The sequence below is a fragment of the Danio rerio genome, chromosome 25 (genome assembly GCF_052040795.2).
Source record: "Danio rerio strain M-AB ecotype USA chromosome 25, GRCz13ab, whole genome shotgun sequence".
NCBI lineage: Eukaryota > Metazoa > Chordata > Actinopteri > Cypriniformes > Danionidae > Danio > Danio rerio.
Genome location: NC_141045.1, coordinates 10,127,660 through 10,147,500, shown reverse-complemented (window position 1 = coordinate 10,147,500; position 19,841 = coordinate 10,127,660). Strand labels below are relative to the sequence as shown.

The window sequence follows — 19,841 nt, the reverse complement described above, 5'->3', positions numbered from 1 at the left end:
ACACCAACAACAGGTGCTTCAACATAAGCACGCCTCCACAAAAGAAAGCTACTGATTGGTTAACACGGCGCGAATGTCCGCTGAAGTTCAGATTTTCCAACTTGAGCGATTCGCACGAAACTCGTGCCCCTTCAATCGAGCGAATCACATCACCTCATTCGCGTATTTGCATTGATTGAACATGTAAATCAATTGCGGGTGATGGTTCTTCCGCAATCTGGTGTGAACGCAGCATCAAAATGACTGCTTCCTTCAGAATGTTTTGGCTTGTGTTTAACAGAAGATAGGAATTTAAAAAAGTCTCAAATCACTCAAGTGTAAGAAAAACTTTTTTGGGGGGTGAACTATCCTTTTTAGAGATTATACATTTTAGAGCACACTTCTGTGTTATATATTTCTCATACGTCACATATTAAGCATACAAGCCTGGACAGTAACATTTTTCAGAAAAAATTCTGAAGTGAATTTTGAAACTTTTGAAACTTTGGTTTGGGAAGACTTCAATATAGCAGCCATGAATGATCTCATGCTGTGTTTTATTTATCTTTAAAGTCAAAATCGGAAATGATGTTTCACTTCACATTGCTTCACAATGATGCGATGCCCCAGGGCTGAGTGATACCTTCAAGATTACAAATTTCAGTGAAAAGTTCCAACTGGAAACAACTAATAACAAATAATAAATACACTGATACTCTGATATGCCACATCATAAATTACTGTACACATAACAAAACCAGATTCTCTTTTGTTGAAAAATGTGAGCGTTTCTATAGCGAAATTTCTTTGGCCAAGCTCTGGACCACACAATCAGCTTCTCCTTGGCCCACATTGCACAGTTAATCGTAATACATTAAGTCTGGCTGCCATATAAGGGTCAAACTAGGACCATATCTGATCCTAGTCTCAGCCAAGTTAATAATTCATTACTCAGTCTGAACTAGGCCAACTATGGCCCAAGTGTGGCCATTGTCCGGAAGCCATATTTTTAGCGTCACAACTGCGATGAAATTGATAAGCCCAAGAAGCATTGTACTTTAGGTGCTTTGTTAATAGTATTGGTTAGGATTGGTTAACAATAGTATAATTTGTAAAATAATAATTTGGTTAATAAAATATATGTAATAGGTTCAATTCAGTTATTTTGCAACATACAGGAAACAATAGATTAATAAATCTTGATTGTTTCCTGGAATAAAATGAAGACATTAGAAGATGCAAACAGGAAATATCTTTGAGCATCACAATATTTCTTTACTCTTCTTTTCTTTACTAATTATTTAAATGTGGGTCAAGATTGGCCAACTTACGTGGCCCTCATATTAACAACTGGGCCAAATACTACATTTGAAATCTGGCCCATGTCATGCGTGCCGCCTTAAAGACACATGCAGTATGCCAGAGCCGGATGAATGCCTGCTGTGCCAGCTTAATGCCAAATCTGGGCTAGAATTCTTTGCTACCTGGGTAAGCTCCACATATATCTAGCCAGCAATTTGATCTTGGTAAATTTATCTTTAATAATACGCTGTCTTTAAATAAACACTCCACTTTTTTTGCAAATAGGTTAATTTGACCACTTCTTTATTCCATTCAGCCAATCTTCGAGGTTGGTGAGAGCACTTTTAGCATAGCTTAGCATAAATCATTGAATCAGAGTAAACCAATAGCATTTTGCTAAAAAATGTTTTTTTTTTTTAAAGTTTTGATCATTTTCCCTTTTAAAGGGCCATGACACCCCCCACTTTCGGTTAAAGTCTACTTCAGAATTTATTCAAAAGATGCATGATTAATGGGCGTGGAGCTCCGCGAGCATCAGGCAGGAGTGGGCGTGGCCAGCAGGGGAGAAGGGGAGCGAACAACTGTTGTTGTCAGTTAGCTCACAAAATGAGACAAACCGTGAGGAGACGCATGAGTTTATAGTTTACAAAGTTAAAATGCAAAGAAATAAACAGTAATTTAATGCCCTGCAACATTTGTTATTCGTAATTTCATATACACATAACCACAATTTATATCATTATAAAGATAAGTGTGTTCATGTTAACACTATGAGGATTCTCCCTCGATCCCCGTGTCTAAATTATAGATCTTGAATGCAGACTCAGTGCAGCAGGTCTCCTGACCTGTCTATTTTAACCATTAGCCCTGCTGATAATATAGAGGATTTAGGCAAACACAGCAGCACGGCGATGTGTCTGAATGTGAACGAACTCCTGATAAAAGTCAACGTCCGCCATTCTCTAATTCTCGCACTGCTCTCCCGACAAAAATGCTTGCAGCACACACACAGCTTTGCTGTATGATCGGCCCTGACAGGATCGCGGGGAAAAAACATGCAACAAACCCCGTGGATCATGGAAACAATCACATACGAGCCTTCATGAACGGCTACTGCGTGCCGTTGGTCTGTGTCTCACTCACAGCTTGCTTGAAACTGGCAGGTCTGCCTTCGGAAAGCACGTGCTCTCATGAATAATTAAGCAGCCGGCTCTTCTCATAGGATAAGAAAACTCCGCTATGAATAATAATGAGAAACAGACGCGTCATCATTGCACTTGCAGTTCTGCGCTACGTCGCCGATTTTGATCCCGCCCCAAAAATTATTTTAAACCCGGAAGCTGAAATTAGCTGACAAAAGCTCAAAATTATCCAGTTTTCCCCACAATTAAAGCTGACAGGTGCTAACATTGTCTTAACTGATGCTCAACACACACAAATCTGTTAATATAAAAAAAAAAGTTCTCCAGGGTGTCCTGAACCTTTAAAGCTTGACTTTTTTGTAATTACATTGTCTAATAAGACCGATGAAAAATAAAAAGTTGCTATTTTCTAGGTTGATTTGGCTAGGAACTACACTGTCCTTCTGGTGTAAAAATCAAGGAACGTTACTGCCATACCAATGATATTACCAGCACTTTTGCCTAGTTAGCTTGCTGGGGACTATTATCAGGTGCTGCATAAGATAACTTAATAATATCAGATGCTAGAATAAGATTAAAATGCTCCCATCAGACACTGAGATCAGCTGAATGGATTTAACACTGGTAAAACTCAACCGTTTAACTGTAGGTCATTTGTAAAATGAGACTACTTTGTAAAAAAAAAAAGTGTTACTTTAATTATGATTTAAATGTATGATTGTGCAACTGGGGGAATCTTCCTCTGTAAATAGTCTGAGCCTTAAGTTCGCTGTCCCCATTTACCCCACCTAAGATGGCAGACAAAGACAGGAAACATTTTAGCACTTGTTCAACCAACCGAAGAGCACAAATGTAACAGATGCTTTAACTAGGTACTTCATCTTACTCCCGCTAAAGACTATTTTCTACCAAGCTTGATAGCTTTTCTTTATTACACATTCGTCAAAAGAACTACTTATTTATTTAGGCGTAAACCCTAAAGAACAGGAAGTAAAAATGCTAATAGAGTGCAGATGCTACAAATCCTTCAGTCCATATTTCACTAGTCCTACATGTACATAAAAAGCTAAGTTTGGTCAAAATGGGTCAATAAAACCAATGAAAAACAACTTTATATTTTCTTCAGGATAGTGATGCGAGACCGCGTAAATGCCACAGAGACTTTATCTTTTAAAGGATTTATTTTATTGATGTGCAGTTGCATGGTTCTTTAAGATTACATTGTCTGTTTTTAAAACCAAAATCAAAGGTTTTTCAAACTGTACAGTCATCCCTGAACCACGGGATGTGGGGGATATGGTGAAAAAAAAAAAAGAGCGAACACAAATAAAGGAGTTTCGCAAGTTTGCCACAATTTCAGTTTACATTTTTTAGACAAGTGCATCCAGAATTTTTGGTTTCTACCCAGAATATTTTTAAGTGTGCCTCTAAAACAAAGTCTATTATTTTTACATAATTAATAAATCACAATAATCTTCACAAGTTTGGGTAAAATTGGGTCAATAAACCAACGAAAAAGCAACTTTATATTTTCTTTAGTATAGTGATTTGAGACTGCAATTTGTAATTGCCACAGAGATCTTTTAAAGAATTTTTTGTGAATGTGCTGTTGCATAGTTCATGGCAATTTAAGATTACATTGTCTGTTTTAAAACCAAAATCAAAGGTTTTTCAAATTTTACAGTCATCCCTGAACCACAGGTTTGTGGGGGAAACGGTGAAAAAAGCAAGAACACAAAAGAGTTTCACAAGTTTGTCACATTTTCAATTTACATTTAAATCTTCACCTTCGGTTTCGACCCAGAATATTATTTAAGAGCATCCCTAATACAAAGTTTACTGTTTTTAGACAATTAACAATCACAATATATATATATATATATATATATATATATATATATATATATATATATATATATATATATATATATATATTTATATTTTTTTTGGATGTGCTTAGGCATGGTTCTTTAAGATTACACTGTCTGTTTTTAAAACCAAAACCAAAGATTTTTCAAACTGTACAGTCATCCCTGAACCACAGGATTGTTTGGAAAACTGTGAAAAAAGTAAAAACATAAAGAAAGGAGTTTCACAAGTTCACCACATTTTCGGTTTATGTTTTCAGACAAGTGCATCCAAAATGTTTGGTTTTGACCTTGAATGTTTTTTAAGTGCATCCTTAAAATAAAGGTTCATATTTTTAGAAAATTAACAATCACAATAGTCTTCACAAGTTTGGCCAAAATGGGTCAATAAACCAACGAAAAAGCTACTTTATATTTTCTTTAGTATAAAGATTTGAGACTGTCCTCGTAAATGCCACAGAGATCTTTTAAAGAATTTTTTTTTGAATGTGCTGTTGCATGGCTCATGGCAATTTAAGATTACATTGTCTGTTTTAAAACCAAATTCAAAGGTTTTTCAAATTTTACAGTCATCCCTGAACCACAGGTTTGTGGGGGAAACGGTGAAAAAAGCAAAAACACAAAGGAGTTTCGCAAGTTTGCCATGTTTTCGGTTTACATTTTCAGCCAAGTGTATGCAGAAATTTCAGATTCAGTTTCGACCAAGAACATTTATAAGTGCATCCCTAAAACAAAGTCTATTATTTTTAAATAATGAATAATCACAATAATCTCCACAAGTTTGGCCAAAATGGGTCAATAAACCAATAAACCAATATAAAAACAACTTTATGTTTTCTTCAGGATAGAGATGCGAGACTGTCTGCATAAATGCCACAGAGATTTTATCTTTTAAAGGATTTATTTTTTTGATGTGCTTTTTTTTTTTTTTTGCATGTTTTTTTAAGATTCCATTGTCTGTTTTTAAAACCAAAATAAAAGGCTTTTCAAACTGTACAGTCATTCCTGAACCCCAGGATTGTGAGGAGAATAGTGAAAAAAGCGAGAACACACAAAAAAAGAGCTTCACAAGTTCGCCACATACGTTTTCAGCCAAGTGCATCCAGGATTTTAACCTTCGGTCTCGACCCATAATATATATTTATAAGTGCATCTCTAAAACAAAGTCTTTTTTTTTTTTTAGATAATTAATAATCATATTAATCTTTAAAAGTTTGGCCAAAACAAGTCAATAAACCAACAAAAAAACTACTTTATATTTTCCTCAGGATAGACATGTGAGAATGTCCGTTTAAATGCCACAGAGATTTTATCTTTTAAAAGATTTATTTTTTTGATGTGCTCTTGCATGGTTCAGGGTTGTGGGGAAAACGGTGAAGAAAGCAAGAACACAAAAGAAGGAGTTTTGCAAGTTTGCCACATTCTCAGTTTATGTTTTCATCCAAGTGCATCTAAAATTTCTGCTTCGGTTTCAACCCAGAATATTTTTAAGTTCATCCCTAAGCCAAAGCTTAGTATTTTTAGATAATTAATAATCACAATACTTTTCACAAGTTTGGGCAAAATGGGTCAATAAACCAACCAAAAAGCACTGTCCGCGTAAATGCCACAGAGATTCTATCTTTTAAAGGATTTTTTTTTTTTTTTTTTTGATGTGCTCTCGATGGTTCTTTAAGATTACATTGTCTGCTTTTAAAACCAAAATCAAAGGTTTTTTAATCTGTATAGTCATCCCTGAACCACAGGATTGTGGAGGAAAAAATACAAGTTTCTCAAGTTCTCCACATTTCCAGTTTACATTTGAATTTTCACCTTCAGTTTCGACCCAGAATATTTTTTTAAGTTCATCCCTAAAACAAAATTGACTGTTTTTAGATAATTAACAATCACAATAATCATCACAAGTTTGGCCAAAATGGGTCAAAACACCAATGAAAAACAACTTTATATTTTCTTTAGGATAGTGATGAGACGCGTAAATGTCACAGAGATCTTAGGATTTTTTTTTTATATGCTCTTGATGGTTCTTTAAGATTACATTGTCTGCTTTTAAAACCAAAATCAAAGGTTTTTCAAACTCTACAGTCATCCTTGAACCACAGGATTGTGGGGCAAATGGTTAAAAAAAAAAGAGCAAACACAAAGGAAGCAGTTTTAAAAGTTTGCCACATTTTCAGTTTACGTTTCCAGCTTTGGTTTTGACCCAAAATAAGTGCATCCCTAAAACAAAGTATTATTTTAAGATAAATCATCATCACAATAATCTTATCAAGTTTGGCCAAAACGGGTCAATAGACCAACAAAAAAAAGAAAAAAACTTTTTATTTTCTTCAGGATAGAGATCCTCATAAATGCCACAGAGATTCCATCTTTTAAAGGATTTATTTTTTTTATGTGCTCTTGCATGGTTCTTTAAGATTACATTGTCTGTTTTTAAAACCAAATTCAAAGGTTTTTCAAACTTCAGTCATCCCTGAACTGTAAAAAAAGCAAGAACACAGAAAGGAGTTTCGCAAGTTCGCCACATACTGTGTGACGCATTCCCTGGGCTCCCACAGACTGATCCGGCACCAAATCCCAGCTCACGGAGATGCTGAGCACTCCTCTCTCCAACTGTGGAGGGCAGCCGCATGAAGGTGGCCAGGCCAAGATCGCCTATATCTGGGCCTTGGCAAGGTGACTGCCAACCCTGAGGGGGATGAGTGAGAATTTACATAAACTGCTTTGGAGATCATCAGCCCTTCCCCTCCTCTCTCTCTCTCTCTTACTCGATCTCCCCTGCGGCATGATGCTTTATTATCAAAGGCTTTTATTGCGCCGTGATTTCGCCTGTTGTAAATCAATGCAACCTGAGCGCCGGACACAGACGCAGAGAGACTCGCACGGCGGAATACAATCGAATAACACACAGACAGTGTTAACTCCTGTTTTCCTCCACTGTAAAACCTGATGAAAGGAAGCTGGCATAAATCTCAGCACTGCCGTTTCCATTAATCCGAGCTCTCCCACAGGAATCCATCAAGGGCTTTGGCACCAAGAGCCATTACTGCAATAATGCAGTGAGGAGAAGATGAAAAAAAAAATAGGAATACTCAGAGGCCGCACTGTTAATTTAGTCATTGTTCTTCCAAGACCCTCAATATCGCCGTTCAGGAGTGCACTCAACCTTGAGCCTAGCGAGTTTTGTCTTTCCCCGACATTTCCTGGCAGATTATTTATTCATGGTGGCATATTGGCGTGAAAGTCACAGCAGTACACAATCCGTGCGTGCTGATACTTTTCTTACTTTTCATAATACTCAAGTCCTATCGAAGGCACATTGGTACTACAGTGTTGCATGCTTTGACGCAGGAATGATGCATTTCGATGTTCTTAATCCAGCAGAATTTGGGGATTTTCGCAGAAAATTAATTGGTAACCCTTTAGAATAATGGCTTATTAGTTGATGCCAGTTAATTTATTTCTATATATTTTTTTATTTTAATTAAATTTATTTTTTATTTATGTCTATTTAATATAATATATACCAAGTTCAACATTTACTAATGCATTATTAAAATCCAAAGTCGCGCTCGTTACATTAGTTAATGCACTGTAAGTTAACATTAACTAAAGTTATTTAAATTAAATAACGTTAACTAACATTAACAAAGCTGTAATTAATGTATTACTAATTGTTTGTTCATTGTAGTAAATACATTAACTAACAATAAATAATAGACCATTACTTTGAGGTCCTGTAAAACTAAAACAAGTTTTAGGGATATCTATTCGCTAGTGTGCTCCAAAACTCACGTTTAGAAAATATCAAACTAATGAAAACATCCAAAACCTTGCAGTTTGTCACTTGCGCCTAAATTAATCAACGATTTTTTTCACGTCAAATCTTCTGACCAATCAAATACCCTCTAGCATCTGACATGCCCCGCCCCATCAAGTCGCTTCACATTTACTTTTAATTTGATGCTTGATCTCAACCACTTTCACTGGCATTGCTGTGATAAAAACCAAACGCTATTGGTTGTTGTTTTTAAATGGGGAGGGGCTACTCTATGTCCCACCCTCTCTTCATTTTTCAGTTGAGATTACGTCAAACATCAAATAAAAAATGCGCATCTCAAAGCAGGACCTTTGAAGTGTTACCAATTAATGAGTTGACCAAGAAAAGTGGAAATGCATCAAATGTTCAGCCACTGAAAATTCTCGAACAATCAGCTTTCGACTGAAAATATAAGCCAAAAATGCTATGCTGGGCAGTGTTCAGAGCACTGGTTTTACTCTCCCTACAGCTGTAGTCACTGCGCAGTCTGAAGTGGCTTTCACATCGGATGTGAAAAGCGCTGTGCTATGAAAACCCAGTGGTTTGCACTGTTAAGTAGCTTGCATGTGACAATCAAAATTCAATATAGCTCATATTCCACTCATATGTGGATATTCCATTCATGTAACTATGTACATATCTATGCATGAACCACACATGCTCAACGGAAAAGTATAAAGTTCTAGGTGTGAAAGCACCCTAAGTGACTTTTGTTTCGGAACCTGTCTTGTTTGCCCAGTTAGCGCAGTCCATTTGGCATACATTTGGCTCGGATCCGCGCCAAAACAAATGGTCCGAGATCGCCTGAATGAGGTGGTCTCTGCTTGATTGAAACGAACTCTGGAGCGAATCGATTGTAATGAGAAAGCAATGCGATCCAAGCCCGGCTATATCACAGTGTTTTATGGATATGTAATAGGCATACGGATATATGAACACAGAATTATGAGTAGGGCGGGAGGTCATTCCAGACAGAAGTTCCGGGAGTCTCTTGCAAATGCACAGAGACTCCTGGATGCCCGCAAACAAGTAATAATCTCCCGGAAATCGCAAATCTTCCTCCCAGTCCTCAAATACGTTGCACACGCCTCCCCACCGCATCCCTCCTCGCTCTTCAAACATGTCGCGCGCACCCTGTCAAATGCAACCAAACCACCCGGTCTTCACATAAGTCACCATTTTAATCCCTGTTTAGGAACAAATAAATCGATTCGCAGGTGTGAAAGCACCCTTTAATAACGTGCAGACAGGACATTTGTGAGTGGTATACTTGCTTTCAATAGCACTACTGTGCTGTCATGGTTACACTACTGTTTCCCACTATGCGTTCTTGTGTCCTCGTGTAATCAACCGTCAAAGTTCAGTTCCAAAAACTCAAGACCACAAGAATGGAGGGCGTGTGAAAATTCCCGGATGTGTTCTTGGTATCAACGATGTGTCAATGCAGACTTGAGCGCAAATCTTGCTTGAGAAGTCTCAGAAGTCATTGCGGCTGGAGGTGGGAAGCGCAGCATTTTATATAGATTGATTATTAAAGTTCGGAGAGTTTCTCTAAATTAAACAGTGAAAGTAAACATCATCATGAACATTTTTATAAAGGCATAAACACATTAAAGGTGTTTATTTGCTGAAATTTGTATTAAAATTGGTTTTATTGTGCAACATAAATTTGTCAGGTTTTATGGATATTATATATTGTGAAAAGGGGGAAAACAATAACTCGTACGAATGCTGCAATGTTTAAATACTTTTCTATTTAAAAAGCGTGAACCATTCCTGACCATCAGAAAGAACGCAGCATCTCATTCTTCAGAGGATGCGTTCTCTGTTCTCGCGGTCTCCCAAGTTCATTCATCCAAGTTAACTTGGCAAGACTGGTCTCCACAAGAACGCAAGTCTGTCCTCTGCACTCTTGGAATTGAGAAACAGCCTTCTTGACTTGTTCAATATCAAAATTTGACTGAATAAAATTTGCTTTAAATCAGTGTAAAGTAAATGGGTTTAATTTAAAACGTCACTCAAAATTACTTTAAACTGTTACATAAAACTAAATAAGTATTACAAAGTATTTTCGGTTAATGTTTTAGCCAAGTACATCCAGAAATTTCAGTTTCAGCTTAGAATATTCATTTCAGTGCATTCCTAAAAGGTTTACTACTTTTATATAATACAATCCCAATAATCTTCACCACTTTCATGGATTTTGAAGCTTATGAATACAATTGCAAAAAAAAAAAAAAAAACTAATGTTAGGATATAAACAAACTACAAGGTCATGATGACTTATCAGCCACAAAATCAACCTCACTTTGAAATAAGGTGTCATGATAAAGTGTGTCAGGTGGCAAGAACTGTTCATTTTATCTTGATTAGTGGATGACAACCGTCACCATGACAGGGAAACTTCTCAAGAAGCTAAGCATGTTTACATTTTTTTTCAGCCCTCCATGACAGTTCTGTCACATCTGTGATGACACCCAGACAGTTCAAAACATGCCACTTCGGTAGCCATTGTTTGTTTGCTGGTTTGTTTATGCTCTAGTTTCCAGAAGTCAGGCACAAGTTTTGCCTACTTAATGACATCATGCACACCATTAAATAGTTTTGGACAGAAATCAACATGTGGTCCATGACACAACAGGAATTTAGGTGTCAAGATTCTATAATCTTATATACTGACTGACACAACACAAAAATAATACATCCTATAGTAAATCGTGAAAAAATAGACTTCCGCCTGGTCAACTATGGTCCCGCTTGGTCAGAAGGGGGTCTAAGATCAGGTGGGTCTCGAGAGTTCACCATGGTAAAGGAGGAAAAGGGGGAAAAGGACCACCACCCAAAATGCACAAGCACATAGTCAGACTTTGATTCAAGATTACCAAAACACCTATTACACTAATTACCTAAAGAATAAACATGTGCGCTAGCAAAATGAACATACTTCATTCATAACAGACTTTAATAAAGTGAGTAAACCTGTTGCTTTTAAAATAATTCATTGACGTTGAAAAATCACTTTTAAGGCATAGAGTTTACCCATTGTAATTTGAGTAACTAATCGCTTATTTTAGGGTGTAGTTAAGTTGTAGTCCTTCTATCCCAGCCCAAAAATGACTCCAAAAATATCCAACAACATCTTGCAATTTCAGAATTCTCAGAATTGCAGCATACATGATGTGACCATGCTACGTTTAGAGCCGAAAACAGCAGACAAGAACAACATTCTTTTGAACATTCAGTATGGACTGAACTATCCCTTTAAAGGGTCACGAAACACCAAAACACATTTTTTGAGCTGTTGACAGTCGTATATGTGTCCCACACTGCTAAAAACACTATTAGAACACATATATTTCACTAAAAAGTGTAAATTGGTTGTTTTTGAGTTATTTCAAGCAAATTCGTACTTCCGGTTTGAAACGAATTTTTGAAGCTGCGTCACGGTCATGACATAATAGCCTGTATTCCAGCGTGCAGACTGGATGTCTGTACCAGAGTGTGTCTTATTACGTCTTACAGCCTGCTGCATTAATGAATGAGTAAAGCTTGGTTCAAACCAATCAGCGCGCTCTACTGTGCAACTTCATAAATATTCATTACTGTCACAGTGTTCAGACGGCAGAGACGCCACGTTGTGTTGGCAAAACAAGCGTGAAGTGTTGCTTTTATAGTTTGCTGCAGTTAAGTTTTGTTTTCATTTTCTCTCTGTGAGAGCTCAGACTCACGTGTGGATTAACAGTGTACGCAACGCTCGACAACAATAGCTAACGTGTCTAAAGAGGATTATTGTTTACCTGAGAGCTGTTCTCATCTGCAAACGCTGAGATCCGGATTCGCTTGTAGTCTTCTCTAAATAAAGATGCCGCTCTAGTTGCTGTGGATTGTCCTGTCTCTACAGATTTGGTAAGTGAGCGACCAGTGCTCTTTGTTTATTCAGTTCGTATTTTATTCGTATCGAACAAACTATTGCACCGAGTGTAAACAAGTTAGCTTTACAACCAAACTATAACCTCATGTAGGATTTTGTGACCGGAATAACACACGTGGCTTTCTGACACTACCTGCCGTGTGCATCTAAGTTTCCGTGAAATGCTGAGTTTTTTTTTCTCTCATTCGCCGTGCGGTATCAAACATTGCATGAAAATACACGCTTAGAGCAGCTCCTCGAATCAAATATCTCGTTTGTGGCGAGGGACATGAATGAATTCCCTGAATGAAAGAGCCAAACTGCAGTTAAAGTCCACCATTTAATAATTTGGCAAATAATTCGACTACAGATCTCCATGTAAACAGTCACTTTCTCCCCTGTTGGGTGTGTGTTTTGACTCTGAAATTCAGCGCGCCCAAATAGACACTCCCACACCAAGCCTCTTTTCTTCCTCCAACAATCCACCCTAAACAGAGCTGGACACGCCCACTTTTCTGACTTTTTCCAAAGTAGAGGTGCGAAAACACCCTGCTGAAACGAGGGGGTTTCATGGCCCTTTAAGTTAGAAGCTCTGATCCTTTTAGTCTGTAACTCCCCAACACTGGCATACACATGTACAGACAAACAGCACCCTTTGCTATGCAAGTAATTAGCATCTAAATGCGATTTCATCCGGCACATGGATGCAACAGGCGCCCGTTTTATAGCCAGCAGGCTCTACATCCTTCAGCTCAGTGGAAGAATAAGGCATAAAATGGAGGGGAATTGAACTTTTGGTGTCTGCATCTGTCTGAATTAATGTTCCAGCAGTGCTACCGGGCTGCCCACTAGCCGACCGCGGTATCGGAGTGAATTTTCAGACAAATAAGCTCCTGCCAGCAGATTTTCCTGAGGTGTACTCTGTATGTTCGGCAACAGTACGATTCATCAAGGACACCGAACGCTGTTGTCATGGCCCCCAGAGGAAGCATTTATGCTTTATATGGATTTGTTGGGCAGCACAAATTTTAAAGCCCTCTGTAGTGACCTGATTAGCCCTGGATGGTTGATTTTCAACAGCTTGGCAAAACTAAGACTAGAAACGCTGCATTTTACAGTAGTCTGCTGTGTTTACCATTAAGTCTGTTTTACATCCGGTCATTGTCAAGCATGTGCATTTTGAATCCACATACACTCAATACATTTTTATATTTGCTGTTTATTCAACTCATATAAAATAAACTGGAAAAAAAAACTAATTCTTGAGATTTCTTTGGGACAACTTAATTGTTTTACTTTCAATCTAAAAAAAATAGTAAGTTAACTTAATTCCTTCAAGTTGTCTCATTGCAAATCAATTGTTTGGAACCCCAACATTTTTTTCAGTGAATATCTTCTGGTGTAAAAAATATTACAATTTGATATTTACATGCTTACACAAGTAATCAAGTGAAGTTTCACAAAATAATTTCGAGAGAAGCACGTGATATGATTGAGCATGACTGGCTGCTCATCTGTAATCAGTAATAATCCAATCAGAGTGATCCAAGCTTACTATGAATGGATTGTTTTCTCCCTACTACTCTAACTTCGTTTTGAAAGAATCCCCCCTTCCACCCCATCTCCTCCTTTTCCTCCCTTTCTAAGAGGATCCCCTTATATGCTTATTAACCGGGCAGGAACCTGGGTTTAAAGTATCTCCGAGCTCAGGGTTCTCTTCCAGGACAGCATGTCAAACCAGCTATAAACGCCAAGCATATCTAAGTGGGAAGTTTTGAAATGGTGTTTAGCATTTTGTGGTCGAAGAAAAACAGAAAAAAAAAATCACACCCTGCTAATCACATTTTGTTTCTTTTTCCTGCTAACAAAACAAACAGCTTAAACCAGCCTAAGCTGGTTGGCTGGTTTTAGCTGGCTGACCAGCCTGGTTTTAAAGGGGTTTTGGCCATTTCCAGGCTGGTTTCAGACATTTTTCACCTGGTCTTAGGTGGTCAGGCTGGAAATAATGAGCTAAAACCATCTAAATCTATCTTGACCCTCCTGGTTTAAGATGGACAGGCACCAAGTAGCAAAGAATTCTGGCCAATATACTGGCCCATTTATCCGACACTGGCATAAAGCATGGGGACACCGTCTTTAAGGTGGCACACAATACTTGGTCCAGAAGTTAATAAGTGATTCGTGGGCCGTGTAAGTTTGGCCTATCTTGACCCACATTTAAAATGCATTTTTATTATTTTTAAATGAAGAAAAATAAAAATCTACAAATCAGGTTGCTTCGAGATAAATCACACCCATAGCACACCTAAAGCGCATTGATTCGTAGGTTTATCAATTTCATTGCAGTTGTGACACACCAACATATCTGGCTCAGTTCAGGCTCATTTATGAGTTAACTTGGCTGAGACTTGGCCCAGATACGGTCTATTTTTGGCCATTGTCTGGAAGCCAGACTTGGTCCAGTCATGTGCCGTAATTCACTGCTTGGGCCAAGCAGAAGCTGACCACAGCTGGGACAGAGATATTTTGCTATGTGGGGCTGGTCAAGCTGGAAATGCTTGAAACAAGCCTGGAAATGACCCAAACCGTTCTAAAACCAGGCTGGACGGCTTAGGCTGGTTCTGGTTAAGGCAGCGTTTCAGCAGGGTTTTATATAAAAACCATTTTGTTTCACCAGTTTTTGCTAGTTTTGTTAACATGTTAGCTTCCATAGCCCTAAGCAGTACTAAAGATGTTCTGTCTCTTGTCATGTGGACTGTAAAAGTGAGGAGTCAAACGTTAGTTAATGTTAGATTTATTTAGGTCATTATTTAAATACTTTAGGGCAAGATTTTTTTTTGCAAGTTAGCATATAGCTGAAGCTACAAAAGGTGTTGTTTGCTAGTTAGCATATAACATCAGCAGTCATGGTTAGCTAGAAAACCAGAGCCGTTTGACCTCTCATGTCTATTGAAACAAGGGGCCAAAGTTGCTGAATGTTACACAAGTGTCTTATAGCTAGCATATTGCTAAAGAAGAAGTACTTAGCATTGTAGCAGTTGTTTCCCTCTTCTTTCCGGTGTGTATTGAAATCTCAAGGTCAAGAGTCAAAGCTGCCAAATTTTGACAATTTTTTATAGTTAGCATATAGCTAAAACGTTAGCTGGGATTGTTAGCTTCTAACCCAAGCAGTACTGAAGTTTAATGCCTCTCATAAGTATTGAAAAAGTGAATGGTAAACGTTAGACAGAATTATTCAGGTCAGGATGTATTTAAAATGTGTTTTTTGGGAGGTTTGTTTTGGCAGCTATAGCATCTAGCTAAAGCTGCAGAGTGCATTGCTATGAAATCCATGGGGTTTGAAACCTCTGTGTGTTGAAAAGGTGAGATTAAGAGGTCAAATTTGCTAACTATCAAGTATTTTTGGGTCAAGTGTTTTATCATAATTAGCATCTACCTCAAGCATCAGCAGCCATTTTATCTAGTTAACCAAAGCAGTAAAGCCAATAGCTTGACCTCTCATGTGTTTTGAAATCTAAAGAAAACTCCACTAAAAATTCTTGATATACATAGTAGATTAGTTTCTTTTTCCATTAAATTGAATTTGAAATGGCTTCAATCTAATTCACTGGTCATTTGTGTATATGTACTCATTGTTGGATGTTCTCTTGATGTAGATTTATGTAAATATGCAATGTGTGTTTGTGGATGTGGCTCAGCGCTGCAGATGATGCTCTGGAAGACAGACAAGACCGGCTCAAGACCAACCAGCAACACAACAGTGACACCCTCAGGAGGAAAATGCTGAAAAACAGCCCACGTCTCACTCAGAAACACACACACCGCTGCCAAGAACACTCAAGAGGAAGCTGAACGACAGCTTTAATCAGGAGGAGAACACAGGCGCGCAGGAATAAAAGTTAAAAGAAAGAAAATGCCGTGCGTAGAAAGGCTCGCTCCTGCCGATCTGCTCCAGCAATTTACAGATGATTGACATGTTCAATTAAAGCAGCAGTTACTGGACGCCATTTGCGATACTGACCGGACAAGCCAGTAAATTAGCATATGCTCAATGATTCGGGGAAAATCAATCACTGAGGGGTCACACTCGGTTCTTTTCAACTATGGTAAAAAATAAGCTGCTTTAAAGACAATGTGGAAATAAAATGGGTCTGTTTACTGTTGTAATATCCCTCATTCTGATCTTGCACAAAAAACATGTACAAAAATAACAATAATCTTCATAACAATATTTTTATTTTGCATCACTGAACTATTTTTGCCCCTCTGGTTGAGAAAATAAATAAACAAATAAATAAATAAATATGTTTATATAATTTGTTTACAACAATAATTATACTATTTTGCTTCAAATTGGTTAATAAAGATTCTTTTCCCATGAATATATATTTTACAACAACTGCACCAAAAGAAAGCCTAGCATATACGTTAAAGCAAAAGAGAATTCAAAACAGACGGACGGACGGACGGACGGACGGACAGACAGACAGATAGATAGATAGATAAACGGATAGACAGAACATGAACAGGCCTGCATTGTGCAATTATTATTTGCATTACTAGTTTTCTAATATGCCATCTTTAAATATTAATATTTAAATCACCTATTATTCAATGAAATATGCACTGTTAGCACAAAAATTAAAAACAAGGGATCTGTTTCAAAATGTTATATATATATATATATATATTTATATATCTGTCATCATGGCAAAGATAAAACAAATGAGTTATTAAAACTATTATGTTTAGAAATGTATTTTAAAAAAATCTTCTCCCTGTTAAACAGAAATTGGCGAAAAAATTAATTCAGGGGGTCTAATAATTCTGACTTCAACTGTGTATATATATATATATATATATATATATATATATATATATATATATATATATATATATATATATATATATATATATATATATATAACCCAGCCGGCTCTACACCACCCAACCCGCTCCGAGCTGGTTTCGAACCGGCGACTTTCCGCATGGGAGTCGGTTGCTCCAACAAGGAGGCTAAAGACCATGGCCTCTAGCGACTGTCGCTAGAGCACGTTTAGAGGTCAGAGGAGTGAGGTTTACCTGCACAGCCCCTACTGGCTGGCCTCCGTTACACTCACCCCCCGAAACCTCACTCCCATCCGGGTCACGGCACCAATGTAACCCCGCCGGCTCTACACCACCCAACCCCTACTGGCTGGCCTCCGTTACACATATATATATATATATATATATATATATATATATATATATATATATATATATATATATATTAGTGGTGTAAAGTTGTGGCTTTATACTCAGTATGCCCACTTTTTTCCACAAGCTGTTTGGGAATTACGACTTCTAAGGATCAATAATTGTTTTGCTGATTAAACTTCTCTAATTTACGTATTTACGTCACCTTTAACTACACTAAATGTTTTTGGGTTTTTTTACTCGCACCTTAATTTGTTGAAATCAGTGCATTTTTGTTCAAATTGCGCCATTCCCCACCCCTGACAACCACAGCAGCTGTGAAAAAGAGAGTTTTTTGAAGACATCGACAAGTCAACTGAATGATGTCTCGCTGAAACATTCAGGTACAATTGTTAAACAGCATGGGCATCGCTTTAGCCCCCTATATTTCTATTCAGCCCCCCTAAAATTTTTGCGATTACCTCATGAAAGGTAGAATAAATTATTGCCTCAGTCCCCTTTAAAGCCAATCTTAATAACCCTACCTAATCCAAAACTGTATTACCAAATATTCCTCAAATGCTAGTAATACACTGCGGGTGGACAGATAGACAGAACAATAGACGGACGAACGGACGGACGGACAGATAGATAGATTAATAACATGAACAGGCCTCCATTGTGCAATTATTATGTGCATTAATAGTCTTATAGTATGCTATCTTTAAATATTATTAAAATTGTGTATTATTTCATTAAATATGCACTTTTAGCACAAAAAGAAAGAACAGAAGATAAAATGTGGTTCAAAATTGTTTATATATATATATATATATATATATATATATATATATATATATATATATATATATATATATATATATATATATATATATATATATATATATATATATTTATTTATTTTTTACATTAAAGTTAAAGGATTTTACAGAGATGATTTTTGGAAATCTCTTTATCACTCTATAACAGTCAGAAAAAGGTTTCACAATTTCTTTGTAGAGTAAAATGTTGTATATAATCAGGCAAATTATATATGCACATTTCCCTCAGCAAAAACCTTCAGAACACAGAAATGAATAAAGTTTGATGTCTGTATTAGCTGCTGAAGTGAAAATGTATGCCTTTAAAAAGATATGTATTGTATTTGTTGACACAAATTGATAAAGCGCAATAAAATATACACTCGGGTACATTGGATAAGTGTATTTTGGATGTTTTCTTGACATTAAAAAACACTTTAGGAAAATCTCAACTGACAGGTGCATGAAAAAAAACTGTTTCTCTTGCAGTGTCTCCTCTTCTTGAGCACTAGTTGAACTCTTTCACCTGTTAGAGACTGTTGATGTCCCACAAACCCCTGCTCCTGGTTCTCACACAGCTGTGGCGTGTTGCGGAGGAGGGAACGGGGTTGCCCTCTTTATCTGGCCAGCGATCACTCAGCTTTCTCTAACTGAAAGAGTTGAGGTTGTGTCAGTGGGAAGCCCACCTGGCAAACAGGAGCATCCACCTGCTAGGCCAATCCAACCCTGCCTGAAAAACACACATGCACACACAGACACACAAACGTGCATATGAGACGTGTTTTTGGACAACTGAAATGAATGTTGAGCAGATGCAGAGCTGCAGGCTGGTTTGAGTCCAGATAAAGTGGCATCGTCGTTGAGCTCCGCTCATTTTCTGTGCTCTTCTATTGCTTAGCAACAAGGAGGACAAGTCACAGAAACTGTGTTAAGCTGATTTTGCAAATCAAAGAATGTGGAATCAGACAAAATGTGCAATCAAAACATTTATATGATTATTTATTGCATATATTAAGATCCAATAAACTGAGTTTGTACTCTTTAATGGGAAGGTTGATTTAGAACTATGTGTAGATGTGTGTGTGTATACATACAGTACATACATACACAAGCATACACTATATACACATATTACACACATATTATGTACATATTATTAGATATTATATCACATAGACATACATACAAACACACACACATATATATATATATATATATATATATATATATATATATATATATATATATATATATATATATATATATATATATATATATATAACACATACAGTTGAAGTCAGAATTATTAGCACCCCTGAATTATTAGATCGCTTGTTTATTTTTTCCCCAATTTATGTTTAACGAAGAAAATATTTTTTCAACACATTTCTAAACATAATAGTTTTAATAACTCATTTCTAATAATGGATTTATTTTATTTTTACCATGATGACTTTAAATAGTATTTTCCTACATATATTTCAAGACACTTCTACACAGCTTAAAGTGACATTTAAAGGCTTAACTAGGTTAATTTGGTTAACTAAGCAGGTTAGGGTAATTAGGCAAGTTGTTGTAATGCGACGGTTTGTTCTGTAGATATTTAAGAAAAAATATAGCTTAAAGGGGATAATAATTTTGTTCCTAAAATGGTGTTTAAAAAAATTAAAACTGCTTTTATTCTAGCCAAAATAAAACAAATAAGACTTTTTCCAGAAGAAAAAAATATTATCAAACATACTGTGAAAATGTCTTTGCTCTGTTAAACATCATTTGGGAAATATTTTAAAAAGAAGAAAAAATTTTAAATGGGGCTAATAA

At 36.8% G+C, this 19,841-nt stretch overlaps 1 long non-coding RNA gene across 2 annotated transcripts in view; it reads right to left on the bottom strand.

Moving 5' to 3' along the window:
• LOC141380895 (uncharacterized) overlaps positions 1-19,841 on the bottom strand; it is a 37,508-nt gene that overhangs the window by 12,571 nt on the left and 5,096 nt on the right. For both annotated transcript variants that reach the window (XR_015526193.1, XR_015526194.1), the window contains one exon: positions 18,547-18,750. This is a non-coding gene — a long non-coding RNA (uncharacterized LOC141380895). The remainder of the gene's footprint in view (positions 1-18,546; positions 18,751-19,841) is intronic.